The sequence below is a fragment of the Rousettus aegyptiacus genome, unplaced genomic scaffold, assembly GCF_014176215.1.
Source record: "Rousettus aegyptiacus isolate mRouAeg1 unplaced genomic scaffold, mRouAeg1.p scaffold_m13_p_7, whole genome shotgun sequence".
In the NCBI taxonomy this organism is placed as follows: Eukaryota; Metazoa; Chordata; class Mammalia; order Chiroptera; family Pteropodidae; genus Rousettus; species Rousettus aegyptiacus.
In genome coordinates this window covers 19,602,513-19,618,235 of record NW_023416310.1, presented here as the reverse complement: position 1 = coordinate 19,618,235, position 15,723 = coordinate 19,602,513, and the positions used below count along the sequence as shown (strand labels likewise).

The window sequence follows — 15,723 nt, the reverse complement described above, 5'->3', positions numbered from 1 at the left end:
AACATAAAATTTTCCCTAATGCTTTTTATGAAACCAGCAGAATTAAAACTATAAATATGTTGATTTAAATTATTTTCTTTCTCGAAACAACATATAATCTTAGTAAATTAAAAGTCTAAAGTAATTACTCAATGACAGTTTAAATTAGAGTCACAAGGTTAGTTTTTACTTGAAAAAGTTAATTTTAGAAAATATTGCTAGCTAAAATGCTAAATTTGGAAAAATTGATAGCATAAAATATTAATGCTATAGGTATACTTCTATCAAAAATTATATGATTAATCCTAAGTATTCTTGTGGTTAAGGATGTTGAGGAAATAATTACATCACCGTATATAACTTCTCAGAGGGCCATGGTCATATAAGGACCAGAAATATAAGCTAGGAATATGAGGTCCGGAACTAAAGATATCCAGGGTGACTTTGTTCACACAATCCCAACTCTCAGGCTGACTTCAATTTTTAGGTACTTTTGTCCGTAAATCAAAGTAGAGGATGGTAACCCACTTTCTTCCTATTGTGTCACATCTTTACCTCATTCTGCCATTTTTTAAACATAATTTCACAACCTTCCACCTAGGCTGCTGGATCGCTCACTGTTTCTCTGGATTTAATATTCTAGGTCTAATAACTTCATAAGTATTAGTCATTCTTTTCAAATCTACTCTATCTCTGAGGGTGGAGATTTTGATATTTTAAAATGGTATCCATAGGAATTCTGTACACCTTTTATGGCCCTGTCTGTCTGTACAATACCAAACTCATTATCCTGGTAAGACAAAATGGGAGAAACAATTCAGCTGGAGTGCAAACCCAAAAAGCACAGGCAAAACCTAATACCAGATCAACTAAAAGACAGACTCAGAGAAGCCATATCGAAAAGCTCTAGGGGGCACCGTTCACACCAGAGCCTGGAGTTGCGAGGGTGCCACGTACTGCTCTAGGCCACGAAGACACACTAGTAACAAGAAAGACAAGATCCCTGCTCTCCTGGGACTTATATTTAAGTGGGAGCAGAACGCCAATAAATGAATGATCAAATAGCAATAGCTTTTGATAAGCGCCATAATGGAAATAAAGCAGGAGGACATAATCGAGAGTTATAGTAGATGGCGATGAAAGGACTAATTTTAAAAATGGGAATTGGTAAAGTCTGTCTAAGGAGGTAATGCTTGAGCTGGAGGACGAGAAAGGTGGTTCTGTGAAAAGCTGAAGAACGACACTGAAGGCAGTAGGTACATAAAGCGTAGAGACCCGAAGTGTCACCTACTGCAGAATTGGCATCTGCCAGGGAAGGAAGAAGACCGGTATGGCTGAGGAGGAGTGAGCAAGAGAATGTGCTGGGAGCCGAGGGTGAGCAAAGAGGCTGGAACAGATTATGCAGGACTAAGAGGCCCTGGCAGAGCCATGGTAAGGAGTTTAGATTGTATTGGAAGGTTTTTAAGAGTATGAATCAAGGGGGTAATATGATTTGATTTATATTTTTAAAAGATTTCCCTGGCTGTAATGTAAAGCTCAAATATTATGGAAACGAGAGCGCCCTTGCAAAATATATTGGTGGCTTTGTCTGGTTATGTATGATAGAGAAGATGAAGGAAATGGACAGTTTTGAGATGTTCTTTGGAAGCAAAATTTTCAGAATGGTTTGGATGCCAGGAGATAATTCAAAGCAATGAATCAAGAATGACTCCTGGCTTTGGGACTGGTTAGGTAAGTAGATGTTGGTGCCACTTGCCAAGTTGAAGAAAATTAAAGGAAAAACAGGTAGGTGAGGTAAGGAGAGGCACCCTGTGAAGCAGAAGAGAGAGAGTGACTGAAGGAACATGGTCTTTATGAGAAGGGATGGAGGCCAGAATAAAGAAAGGCAGGGTATGGGAAGAAACTAGCTTCGGATAAAAGGAGAAATTTTGTTTCATAATCAAAGGAAAGGCAAAGAAAATTTGCACACGGAAGTTAGTTTTAGATTTGGGGCTGAAAAAAAAAATAGAGCCACTTGGGTCAATTCTTATTATTGTTGATAAAAATTTTAAAAAGGAATAATATACTTTCTTATTGTTACTATTTTATTAATATTATTTCATTTGCTAATAAAATTCCTCATGGAAGGAAAATGTAGATAAAAGGAAGTTTAAGCCCAGTTCCTACAGTGTGTTTTCTAGGTGTGGGAACACAGTCAAGCCCCAGCACTTAAGAGTAATCAGACTTGTCTGTCGACAGTTTTCCTCTGGTGTTCCAAAGGATTTTGTTTTCCCTTCTCACTATATTTTATGATGAATTTACTGTAAGTAGCAGAGCATACAATGAGAAGATTAATTTGCTGCGGGGCTGTGAAGCTTACAGTAAAAAGACAAACACAGTATTTTTGTATAATATGTAATTATTTACTAGTTTAAGGCTATCCATCGGCACATTGGAGAGAACGCTTGCAAACTAAAATCAATACAAATAATAATTGCCTCTCCCGGGAGAAGTCCCAAAAACTAGAACAGGGAAGCTGGGATGTTTGTTTGTTATTATTATCTTTCCAACCGCAATGATTTGAGTTGCTCTCATGATTCCCTGTTTCCTCATGTTTTTTCTATCTTTCATTGATGTAAGATTTTACTGTTTCCTACAGCAGATTTCTATTTTCTGGACAATGACTCCACGTCACAGAAAACAAACGAACTGCAAGACACGTTCATTCGTGCCAGCAGCAGGCAGCCCTCACTCAATCTCTCTGTTCTGATCACAGTTACCTGGCAATAGACACCAGTCCAGAGTCACTCATTTTATATAGAATTGCCACAGTGAAGTGTAATGGCATCTTTATAAGCACCGACTTGGAAAGCCATCGTTTCCACTACTCCCAAGAGAAGGTAACTTCATGCCAGTTATACTTTCTATGATTATTATTTCTTTCTTTTATAGAAATTTCCCTAATAGAAGTTCAACTAAAAATTGTAGAATATGATTTGACTTAGAAAAAGCTATATATGGCAATGCTATAATTGAATTTCTGGTATCCATGTCTCTCATTCTTTCTGTGATAAGGAAAACTTTAGTAGTGTTCAAATGTGAAAAGTATTTTGTACTTAACAGCATAATATTCAGTGAATTAGGATGAGAAGAAAATTGTGGAAATTAAATACAGTAAGAGTAATGCACAGTTAGAAGAAAGGATAATGTAAGAAGTAAGGTACATAATTATTGGAAGGATTACAACAGTTAGAGCTTATAAGCAAAAAATTAAATTTAGTTAAAGGTAGTATAACCCAAATTAAGACACTTTAGGTGGCTTAGATTTTGAATGTGTAGATTTTGTATCAAGATGAATATCAATTAATCAACAAGTCAACTACTAAGAACTCACTGAATCTGACCAAAGAGTTAAAATATAAGAAATATTTCCTGTATTCAAAAAGTTTCAGAAAAGAGATAGCAAAGTTATTTAAAGAAGAGACTTTTTCATTTTAAAACCATAGCTTTGAGTTGTATTGTTCTGCACATAAGGGATTTGAAGTATTAAATAATCTGCTCATAGCTAATAAGTGTCAGAGACAGTATTCAAATCCAAGAATCTCTGGCACAAGGCTCATCCATCTACAATAAGCTGCCTGACTCACTGAACATTTATGGGAGTTTAGAGAGGAGGAACTAATTTGTCTTAAAGTTCCCAAGTGTGTTTCTAAAGACACAGTTACTTGAGTTGGTTCTTGAGAATTGAATGAAAGTTTTAAAAGCCAAGAAAATCATCTGGATATGGAGGAGGGGAGGGCTGCGAGTTCCCCAAAATAGGCTGAGGTTCCTCAGAGGACCAGGAGTTAATATAATGCATCTGAAAAATCCATACTTTAAACAAAACTAAATTGAGAAAAAGAATATCTTACATTTATGTGGATTTTTCCATATTTTGTAAGCCATATTGATTAGTTAATTGTAAATATATAGAGAAACAGATACACTCAAGCAATATTCAGAAGGTGAAGTCAGAGGAAAGGGGTGAAGATATGGGGTGAGAGAGTAAAAGGAGTCAGAGGTTACTTTCAAGTTTCCTGCTTGGATGACCAGATAGACCGTGGGACTGGTTAAACAGTGTAGAGAATATAGGAGGAAGAGGAGGTTTGAAACAAAGTTGACTAGTTTACTTCTATGTTCCATACTAAGTTTGAGGTACCTGTACAGGATAACCATTCATCACGATATGCCTGAACTATGCTGACTTATGCCTGTTTTCCTAGCTTAGTAATAGTGCCCTCTTTCCTCTAAAAAGTGTCTCGCTTTAGGCAATAAATTATATGGTCATTCCTAACCTACAAGACTTGCAAAACAGAGATGTCCTTCAGATGACAGAGTCAAAACAGAGGTCTGAACAGGACACATGATTTAGAAGTGATCTGAATATGTGTAATATCTGAAACGGTGAGTATGGATAAAATTACAGAGGGAGAGTAGATTTTTGGCATTAAAGATAAAGATGGAATTCTTGTTGACAGCAATACTTTAGCGACAGGTGGGAAGTGCTCAGGTACTTAAGAGAAGTATAAGGAAGTACAAGAAGACAACCTTCAAAAGTTCTCCTTGAATTTGACAATTGCACAATTCTTGCTAAAAGTGGGAAGAGTAATCTAGGTAGAGGGTTCAAAGTGGAAGCCAGATTGCACAGGGTTGAAAAGTAAAGGAGAGCTGAGGAAATATAGTTTTGAAATATTTCTATAGAGAGCATGATAGTTAAAGTAATATGCGGAGCCAAGAAAATTAGAGGTTGTTGTTGTTGTTGTTATTTTGAAAATTAGAGAAACTTGACAATGCTTATAGACTGAAGAAAAGAATTCAGGAGACAAAAGAAGAGAGAGTCTCGGAGAGGGAGGGGAACAGGAGGAGAAGGAGAAGGAAGAGAAAGAAGAAGGATGGGATGAGAATGAAATAAAAATATAGACAAAAGATACAGGAAAGAGAAATTGATCGGCAATGATGCAAATGCCTAGAGAATAAGGAAGTAAAAGAAACTGGAGGTGGAAGAATTGGGTTTGAACTGAGTGATGTATATCTCGTGCTCTATGCCTGTGATTGTCAGTTTACACTTAACCCATCATAAACAGAAGGTGATTCTTCAAGCCAGAATTAGGTTGGGGTTGAAGGAAAGAAGATTTGTTTTTCAGAGGGCATTTTTGGAAGTTATTGGAGAAACTCTTAAAGGAACAGGCTATCACAGATTCCATGTAGGCACTGATTCAATATTGCCAATATTGTAGTTTCAAACTACAGATGGAAATAAAAAGTTTGTGGATTTACATTGATGGATAAGGGGTGCAGTGAGCTAAACACATCATACTTTGGGAGCGGAGGGACTAACTGCACATTCTATAAACTGCAGTGGGCCCTGGGTTCTGGAATTTCTAAAGCAAGTTCTCATATTGTGCTCCTGAAACTGTCAGATATAGACATCCAGAAGTTTTTGCTCCTGGTCAAATTTTGGGACCCTGCCTGAAGCTTAACACTAATCTTCGTTCCCAGGAAGTAAGTCAGAGAAATCTAGAAACATGACACAGAATTTTAGGAGGAAATTGAGGCAATCAAGTGAATTTTGGCCCCTGACAACAATAGAAATAGTAGCGAAGCCTAAGACAGAGATGAACATTTTAGAGGAACAGAAGAATCCTGTGATGTGTAGAGAAAGTAGACCCTCAGCTAGACTTCCACCTCACTTTGTAAAACTATAAATTTACTAACTCTCTAGACCTCAGAACCTTTCTTTTGTCTCAGAAAAGAGGTGTAGTGTATTTGTGGAGGCAAGATATTTTTAAGGTCTTTCCTGCTATAAAGCTTTTTTATGAATGTGGGCATAGGATGGATTCTGTTATTAAATGAACAAAGGAACAGTATCCTTAGAGGAACAAATTAATAAATCCATTTTGATTTTAAGTACACTACATAAGTCGAAGATATCTTTGGGGAATGAATGGATATAGAGCTTCAAATCCAAATATTTGGTCAGGGAGGTAAAGACTCAGAGCCCAGATGAATAGCAATGGGTCAATAGAGGCACGACTCAAATACTGAAGGCCTCGGGATAACTGAGTTCAGAGGTCAGCATCCAGGGAAACAGATGAAAAACCAGCAAGAAGAACTGAAAGGTGCCTTAGCGATGTGCCTAACCCAATGTAGGACAGGTAACTAACAAAGGCAACTGCTCCTTATACGTTTCTTGTCAAGTTGAAACTAAAGAGTAGTGTTGGATTTTACGGATTCTTAGCAAATATCAAGCTCTATGCTAAGCTGTGCTGGACACTGGAATCAAGAAATAAATATAATATTATTCCTACTGTCAAGGAGCTCGTAATCTGGATGGTACTGAGCATGAGGTAAGGACACTTGAGCAGAGCTTCATTTCAATAGCCAAGAAACTAGCTTATTCTGAACAAGACAGAAGACAGCTCTGCAGACCATCGGTCCTCCTTAGGTTAGTCAGGTCCCACCATTTCTTAGTACTGATGAGCCAGGGCAACAAATAAGAATATTGAGTTATTGAAACTTTAATTTAAACTATCTAATATAAACCTATCTGACACTTGTGGCTTGAGAGGTCTAAGTGTCGCAATGTTCAAAAACACTAGGGTCTCATAGGTCTGCTGAGTTTTCAGTGAAAAAGAACAATAGTGCCCCTTAAAAACACAAATAACCAAGTCCACGTTAAACTGACTTGCACTACGCAAGTCAAAGATAACTTAGGGGATGGCTATAAATATTATCTTGGATTCAGGTATTCAGATAGTGAAACGAAGAAGCAATAGGGGAAAAGAGCAATTATTGATGTAATCATACTCCTCATTAGATTCTTGCCAATCTGAGTTTGTCAATGAATGGTATGTGAAAAATACACACATAATCTTATCTATCTACTTAATTCTCTAGCAATTCTATTATTTACACTAATTCCAATCTACCATATATTCTATATTCTTATAAAAACTGGCGATTTCATGAAATAGTTATTGCAGATTAACTATAGTTAGCACCTGAGATATCAAAAATATGACAGGCATCTATCACTTTACTTCTCAATGATGCTGTAGATTATTTTTGTGCCCCACTAGTTAACGTGGGGTGAGCAGAGAAGAGCTTATTTTGTCTCACTGATATGCGCTGATCATCCTTGAAATTCCTAAACTCATTCCAGTAGGTTTTAACAATGACAGAGGACAGAAAGCCAACATGTCTAAAAGGATGTAAAATATTGCCTGCCATAACAAGGCACTCAATAAATATGGATACATGAATTAAACATTGATATGAGTGTTGATATTTAAAGAACTAGATTTGTGCAAGATCGAAACAAGCAGGTGAAAGATGAAAATTTTAAATTTTCATGTATTTCTAAAAAAAAAAAAAATTCAGTCAGCTTTTCCAGAAAATTTGCACGTGACATCAGGAAAAAATCTTTTCACATCTGTGTTTAGCTGTACGACAAAGTTTGACATGTGAAATATTTCATTAAATGCATACTCTTCATCCAGGGACTTTGGTCTGGCACAAAATGGATTATGTTTATACTTTATAGAAAGAAAGGAATGCCTCTCCTTTTTACTCTGAGGCTGACTACGGTATGAGTCCAGCATCTATTTATCCCTAAACCTTTTCTGTCCAGTGGTCAGTTGTGGACAGGAAGAGAGATGAACACTGCTGAAGTTAGAGGGGATAACGCTCTTTATATTGTCCGTATCTCAGCACACTTAGCATCCTAAATTATAAGTTCAATTAAAAGGATAAACATCGCACCAGAAAAGATGTCTGGTCCACCCAGCTGAGTGACTTTTTCTCTACACAGTATGAGCTCTGGGTAGGAGACTAATACAATCTTTGAATCAATAGAATAAGTTTAAGGTTATCTTCCAAATAGCATACATTTCATAATAAATTTCATTTTGCATTTCATTATGTGTTATATTTTTTAAAAACTTATCTAAGCCCATTTATAACTTTTATTTTAAAATTCATGGTGTCCCAGATCATAAATTAGTACTGCTATAAATGAATTTATTTTGAACTTCTGGAGAATTATTCTTAATATGAGATCATCATCAAAGATTTGATTAACTTTATTATGTGTGTATATATATGTATGTATTTAAGAGACTCTTTATTCCTCACATAATTATCCATCTTAACTTTTATTTTTCTAAATTGAGAAGTTCTAATCATTAAGTTTTGACTTTGATAGCAGCTCTTTTATATAAATCTTCACCTTCTCTTAATCATTTTGTGCCCCAGTCTTTGAACAGCTCCCACTTGAGTTATTTTGATTCTAGAGTAAGGTAATAAAATCTGCATGCATTCCTTAAATATTCCAGGGGAGAAGACATCACAGTTTTATATAAGTAAAAGATAAGTTATGCTTCTTTGCCATACCTCAACAAACTCTTGAACATTCATTCAGAATGTCATTTTGCAATTCAAAAGAGTGACCTCTTTGTGTTTCATGAACCCAACATGTATATGATCCTGACCTCTCTTTCAGGTCTCTAGGCTGAATTTTAGTGTTAATTTTATTATGAAGCTGGGTGTCAGGGTTTCTGTTAAAATGATTTTTTATGTAAAACAAAATCTATTATTTTCTCAGTCTTTCATGAGGTGCCTGTGGCTATTTTATGTGTGTAATGGTTATTATAATCGTGCCTTACTTATGAGCACAGCAGAAGTGTGGTTGTCTCAGCACTTTTTTCTTTCTAACTCATCATCATGGCAGCCGATGTGAAGATCAGGGGAGGTTTATCTATAAACCCTGAATTAAGAGGCTCAGTGTAAAATGAAACCAAAAGTCATATTATTTTTCAATTTATTTCTTAAAGTTTACAGGTCACAAAAAGTTTTTCTAATTATTTACATTCACCCTTTTGATTTCTTCCTGCCACGATTACTCGATAATATTTGCCATTTCCATTTCCTGAGAGAAAACTAAGAAATAGGCAAGCTCTCTTGTGGTGCACATATTTCAAAACTTCCAAATCCTATGTACTGAAATCTATCTTTTTCCTTTTCTGTCGTGTTCTTTCACTGAGCCTTTCAGTCTGCCAGATTTTCTATTATCCAAATCCTATGTACTTTAGTGCCAATGTGAATTTTTAGACACGAAAGGTACATTTGTTTGGTCTTCTCCTCTTTGTAACTAGTTGTGTCCCAAGCTGCCGAGATCATACCTCCCCTCTTCTCAGCCACATGGTACAGCGAGTTCAAGAAATAAACCTTTTTCTAAGCAGTAAACTATTCTCTGTTTTCTGGAGACAGATAAGAAAGGCAGGCTAACCCCCCTGAATCATGTCCCCTTCTAGTCAAAAAAACAAGCAGGGTGTCTCTCTGACCTCTGCTGTGTCACTGGGGAGTGGAGAGAAAGGAGCAAATACACAGATAATAGAAACTCTGTGAATCCATACGAAGCTTAATCTATGTTTTGTTGTGGAAGATAGACACCAAAAATCAGCTTTAAAAGTAATGTAACAGTCTGTGGCAGAGCTGGATTGCGTGAGAGCTGGAAGGCTTGAAGAATCTGATAGAAGTCAGGAGAGTATGGAGCCTTCTCCAGAACACTAGATAGTTGAGTCTTGACATGGCAGACTGAAAGGCTCGGCGAAAGAACGGGACGGAAAAGGAAAAAGATAGATTTCAGAAAAAGAGTGTACCATCAGAGGGAAAATAACTCATCTGTCAGGGTTATTCTAATATATATCTATAGATCAATGGAATACAGTTCACCTATCAAGCAAATTCCCACTCATTTGTTTAATAAGCCTTTAATGTCTTCTTGTATCAGAAACTGTTCTAGGGTCTGGAAATTAAAAGAAAGAAAGGAAACACGGCCCTTACTTTTTAAGGACTTCCATACAAGAAAGATGAATTGGTTAGATGGGCATATCACAAATGTAAAGATTTACCATTTAATGTCATTACAAAGCAAATGTAGGTATTTAGAGTAGCCTTGCAAAACAAAAACAAAGGTACCCTGAAACTATGCCTTCCATGAAGCAAAAAGGAAAAGGGAGCCAATCTGATTACTTGCTGCAAAGCATGTATTTATCTTGCTTAGTTCTAGTCACAGATAATTTGACATTTGCATTACTGACGTCCATTTCCAAGAGGCTTTGAACAGCACTGAAACGTTCTTGGAAACTGGCCAGAGCCACTTTGGCTTTTTTAGCCACACTTGCTTAAAAAGACCAGTGCATGAACTACATATAGCACCTATAACAACTAAGATCCCAGGATATCTCATTGCATCGGTTTTTCAACGGCAGAGTAGAGCACTGCTTTCAAATGCAGACACTCTAAAGGTGATTTTAGGCCAGCCTCTGTGACCGTTTTCCACTTGATGCCTACTATGCCCTGGACTTGAAAACACAATTGGGCTTATCTGTTGTTATTACCGAGCTGCTATTTATTAAGAATTGACTATTTTCAATGTGAATTTGGCCATTCTAGGCAATGAGTACATGAAATAAATTGAAAATATTACAAGTGAAATTGAAGCAAGGGTCTTCAGATAAAGAGCGGTACTCAGCATCACAATTATAATTGCTCCTCTTATTTCAATAAGAAACAGAATCCCATGGATCAAAAACATTTTGCTATTTACAACCTACTAATTTTCTCTCGTGCCAATCCTAGTCTGTTAAGATTTCCTATTCTTATTCCCCTCCCTGGTTCCAAAAAAAGACATAGGAATTCCACAGGGTCTCCAGGGTGGAAGGTAGATAATACCAATAAGATTATAGTTCATCACTTTTGCTGGTGTCCATGATAAAATGTGCATGATTTAAAGAGGTAAGCTAAAGATACATTAAATTGGGAAACATCATTAGGCCAGCAGTAGCCTGGGTTCCACTAGTCAGGACCTATATTCTATCAAATGAAAAAAAATAAAAGAAACAGAAGTGCCTCAACAGCCTGTGTTGTTAAGTTTGTTAATATTAATGTGATGTCGTGAGAGATGTGGTAGTTGAGAGTGGAGGGAGTAGTTGCTGATAAAATTGCTATCTATACTCCAACATTGTTTTACTGAGAATTATTTCTTTCCACTCTCAAAATAATGTTTTCCCAGTTATGCATTTAATTGCAGTTCCTAATTCATCAGTAAGGAATTTCAAATACAATGCATTTTGAAATAAGACTATAAACAGAAGTATGTATGATTCAGTCAAAGGAAAGAGGAGATATTTAAATTACATTTTTGTAATACAGTGGTACAGACAATGCATGTTTTTATTTTTATTTTTTTATTTTCAGAGGAAACGATGCGTGAATCAGAATTCTGAGGTAGAAGATTTTCTAGTTCATTGGTTTTCGAGCATTTTTTAATCTGCAAAAGCTTTTATTCAAAAGCAAATTTAAAAAGAAATTCAGTAAAATGAAGCTGTTTTAGCCAATGTGCAATCTTCCATGCGATGGCTCTACCTTCACTCTCTCTCTCCCCCTCGCCCTTAGACCCTGTCTCTATTTCACAAGTTCCTCTTCCCACTTCTGACAGAAGACATTTCCCCAAGTGTGGAACTTGATCCCTCTGTTCTTTACCTTTTCAACTCAACCTCTCAAAAGAATGGACTCACTCTTCCCCACCCCTAAATCTTCAGCACACTCTTTAGTCTCAGGACCTCAAAAATGTCTAGGAACCTTTTTATCATTCTGTTGTTTCTGTTTCTAACTCTTCTGCTCATAAGCAGTATAACTGGAGGTTTCTCAGAGTGGAATTTAAATTAAAGGAAAAATAGAAGTAGTAGATTATTTATCTGAGAACTGTTTCAAGAAAAAGAAGAGAAACTGAGCCTTTACTAGAGGAGCAGAGGAAGAGGTGAATTAACAAAAGACAAACTGTATAAAATAAAATGTTAATATGCCCAACATCACATAATTTTCTGTGTATATGGTCTGTCTATTCCTGTGGTTCTGTTTTGACTGTTCCTTGTTTTTTTTTCTCCAGAAATAATAAAAAACAATTTGGATTTGCCTGTCTATGGCCACACTCTGTTTACATAGCTGGCATGTCACTAAACGAATATGGACAAGGAATCTTTGAAAGTTCAGGTCAAGAATGTCCCATTAACATCTTATATAGAAAAGACATCTATATACTATAAGAGAAAGGACCTTGTCTCCGTGTTTGGGAGGTGTACTTATGCACAGCTTGTTTTAATTCTCATTGAGGCATGCCATATTCCAAACAAGTGTTTTTGCTCCTTTCTGTACAGCTTTCTTTATCAATAGTAACAGGAATAATTCTCTAATTTATATGTGTTTATAGTTAAAAGCACTTTTTGTCATGTCAGTTATTTTACTTGATCTACAAAGAAATTTGCCAAAAGTCAGGCCACGTATTTGTTAGATAAGGAAACTGAGAACCAGTTGATAATTGACAAAAGCAAGTCTCAAAGTTACACCATCCCCCTCACTCTGGTCTTAATAACTACATTCCATTATGTCTTATGAGACACAGTTATAAAAGAGATTCTGTTCAAGAGAGAGAAAACATAAGCACCCATGAATGACCCTGAAACACGAAGTATAATGAAAATATGACACATACCAGTGAAAGTTTGACTGAAATCCTGGACAGTTCCATGGTCAGCCTGAGAATCCTGCAACTCACATGACTCATGACTTCTGCAATAGATTAAGAATGCCATAATTAGTATTAACACTTGCAATAATTTTGAAAAAAGTTAGTAATAGTAGAGCTGTAATTTACCAAGACCAGCAATGGCACATATCAATACAAAGGCAAAGAAACTTCATACACTGACAACCAGAAAATGTAGTCAAAAGTGAAAATGGGTATAAAAAATATTTTGTAGAATGACCCTGGTATAGATCTGATGTTTTTCTCATAATTAGACTACCAGTTTGGACCATGTGGTGTAAGATTACAGAAGTGAAGTTTCATTCTAATCATATCACGTCAAGGGCACAAATTATCCACTTGACTTATCACTGTTGATGGTAACCTTGTTTACCTTGCCGATGTACTGTTGTTTATTAGATTTCTCCACTATAAAGTTTTTCTCCCATTCCATATTGTACTCTTTGGAAAGAAGTTGCCGCATATAGGGCACACTTATGCTCCATCTCCTTGAGGGAGGAGTCTTTATATAAACGGCTTGAAATTCTCCTGCATGGGAAATTTGTCTATTCTCTCCCATGCATGTATTTATTTATTAAATCATTTATGTAAGTATGGACTCAGGGACATTTACTTAATGCTTTGAGATATAAACTAATACTATTCTATTTTATTTTATTGCTCAAACTGTTCATGCTTTAGCCTTAGGGAGATCTTTCAGTTGATTGCTGTTTGTCCTTTTGGCAAACACGTGTGTGTGTGTGTGTGTGTGTGTGTGTGTGTGTGTGTGTGTGTATGTGTGTGTGTGTGTGTGTTTTAATGTTTTAAACTTTCTTACTTTCTGACACTACAAGATACTCCAGGCTCCTACATCAGCCATTTTTCAAAGGACTAGAATGAGTTTTAGGACAAAAATACATGGACTCAAATCCTGGCTCCACACTCACTCACTGCGACCTTGGGCAAGACGACCCCTACCATTTTGAGACTCAGTTTCGTCTTACAAAATGAGAACACTACTAACTTCAAAAGATCGTTGTCATTAGGTTTAAATGAGAAAACAAATGTAAAATGTCAAGTTAACACTTTAAATAATGAATGCTAATTCTATTCCATTCCCCCCTCTACCCCAGCTGGCAGAGCAATCTACTTCTTCCCCTCTAGCAGCATCCCCGAATCACTGCCCATGTTCCATCAACCAAGGACATTTCCAAAACCACTAGCCTGAGTCACTCTATTTACTTACAATGTAGAGATGTCTTTTTTGTGTGTGCATAAACTAGCATTTAAACATACACACACAGAAAAAAAAATTACAAAGATGTATGCAATTATATGTTGTGTTACTTCACATAAATGTAAGGTATTTCCAAGATAACATGTCTGTCCTTATTAGGAAATATATTTTACATAAAATGCATCATAGCAACAACTTTGTAAAGCTAGTAGTTTAGATGAGCGGTGCCCAAACCCTGGGCCACAGACCAGTACCAGTCTGTGGCCTGTTAGGAACCAGACAACACAGCAGGAGGTGAGCAGTGGGCAAGCCCGCAAAGCTTCATTTATATTTGCAGCCGCTCCCCAGAGCTAGCATCATCGCCTCAGCTCCACCTCAGATCATCAGACATTAGAGTCTCTCATAGGCACACTAGTCCATGGTGCCAAAAAAGTTGGGGACCCCTGTTTTATATGGATAATTTGGAGAAAAAATATTTGCCACAATGAGTAGTTACCATAACAACTACATGAAAATGTTGTTGGGTTTGGGGTTGGTTTTATTTTTATTTTTTTGGCAATCGCTTCATCATCATTTTAACATTTCAGTTTCCATGACAACCAAATGCAGTTAGCATTATCTCTAAATACACTCCTCAGGTATTCTTTTTTTCCCTTCAGTGAATCAAGGTCTTTTATTTTCTACTAAAAGATCAAGGCCATCTATATAAAAATGTAAAATCTAACAAAGACAACCCTTTATCATGAAAACATAATCAATATCAAATAGAGTAACATCATGGATATCATCTATTTTTCTCAATCATGTTTATCAAGAAGTTTCAAGAAATGATCAATAGAAATGTGTCTAAATTTCTAGCACAGGTTAAAGCCACAAAGAGATAAGTATTTAGCTCAAAAAGTCAGACCTCATCCTGTACTGATATTAGTTTGTGTTTTTATAGCACAGCTAATCTTTTGGTCACTTAGGGATTAAAGCACACAACTTTGGTCCCAGTGTAGCTCACTGATCTGCACGGCTTTTCATGTAAGTGAACCTATTTCTGTTGAAGCTGAAGTTATAACTTTATATTTTTTCCCCCTCTAACAGTGCTGTTACAGCTACTCTACCTTTTTTCACTTATTCTCCCTTCATTTTCTTCTGCTATTATCCTCTTTCTTCCACCTTCTCCTTTTCTCTCTTGACCTATCATCCCCATGTTATATGTGAGTAGTAACAATAGTGGTGCCAGCAGTAAAACAGGTCAGGGATGAAGCGTTTAATAAAGACCTTCTTGGGGTCAAAATGTTACTTGGGAAAAACTCCAATCAAAAATTCTCAGACATTAAAACACAAAAATACTTTATAGAAAGAAAAACTCTAAGGTGGGGGCCTTTTTCTGCTTAGCTTTTAGAATTACTTAATATCAAGGGTTTATACTCATGAGGAACTGATTCTGCACTAGGTAATTTTTAAAAATCATATGGCTCTACTTCAGCAATTGCAAGAGACAGACAATTATTGTTCTGTATCCATTTTTGTTCGTTTATTTCCTCAACAGGTATGCTAAAAAGCTATACGTAAAAATAGACCTGTCCCATCCCATCTGATCTTGGAAGCTAAGCAGGGTCGGGCCTGGTTAGTACTTGGATTGGAGACCACCTAGGAAAATCAGGTGCTGTAGGTGTAAAAAATAAAAAATAAAAAAAAGGGATTGTAAGCTGACAAGGTCTTTGCAATTCCTGAGGCCAACCAAGGGTTGCCTTACCTTAAAAATAAAAATAAAATTAAAAAGGACCTGAATGAGATCTTTTTAAAGATTTTATAGCTATTAATTTGTGTGGGATCAATTTAATGCTAATTAACACAGTAATAACACATGATGCTATCATTTTTCTGAGCCTTTTACATACCCACACCCTAT

The 15,723-nt window shown here is 36.3% G+C and overlaps 1 long non-coding RNA gene across 1 annotated transcript in view; it reads right to left on the bottom strand.

The window, feature by feature from the left end:
* The window catches only part of LOC107505742, a 45,886-nt gene that overhangs the window by 3,024 nt on the left and 27,139 nt on the right, over nt 1-15,723 (bottom strand). The window contains exon 4 of the long non-coding RNA XR_004952128.1: nt 12,551-12,627. This is a non-coding gene — a long non-coding RNA (uncharacterized LOC107505742). The remainder of the gene's footprint in view (nt 1-12,550; nt 12,628-15,723) is intronic.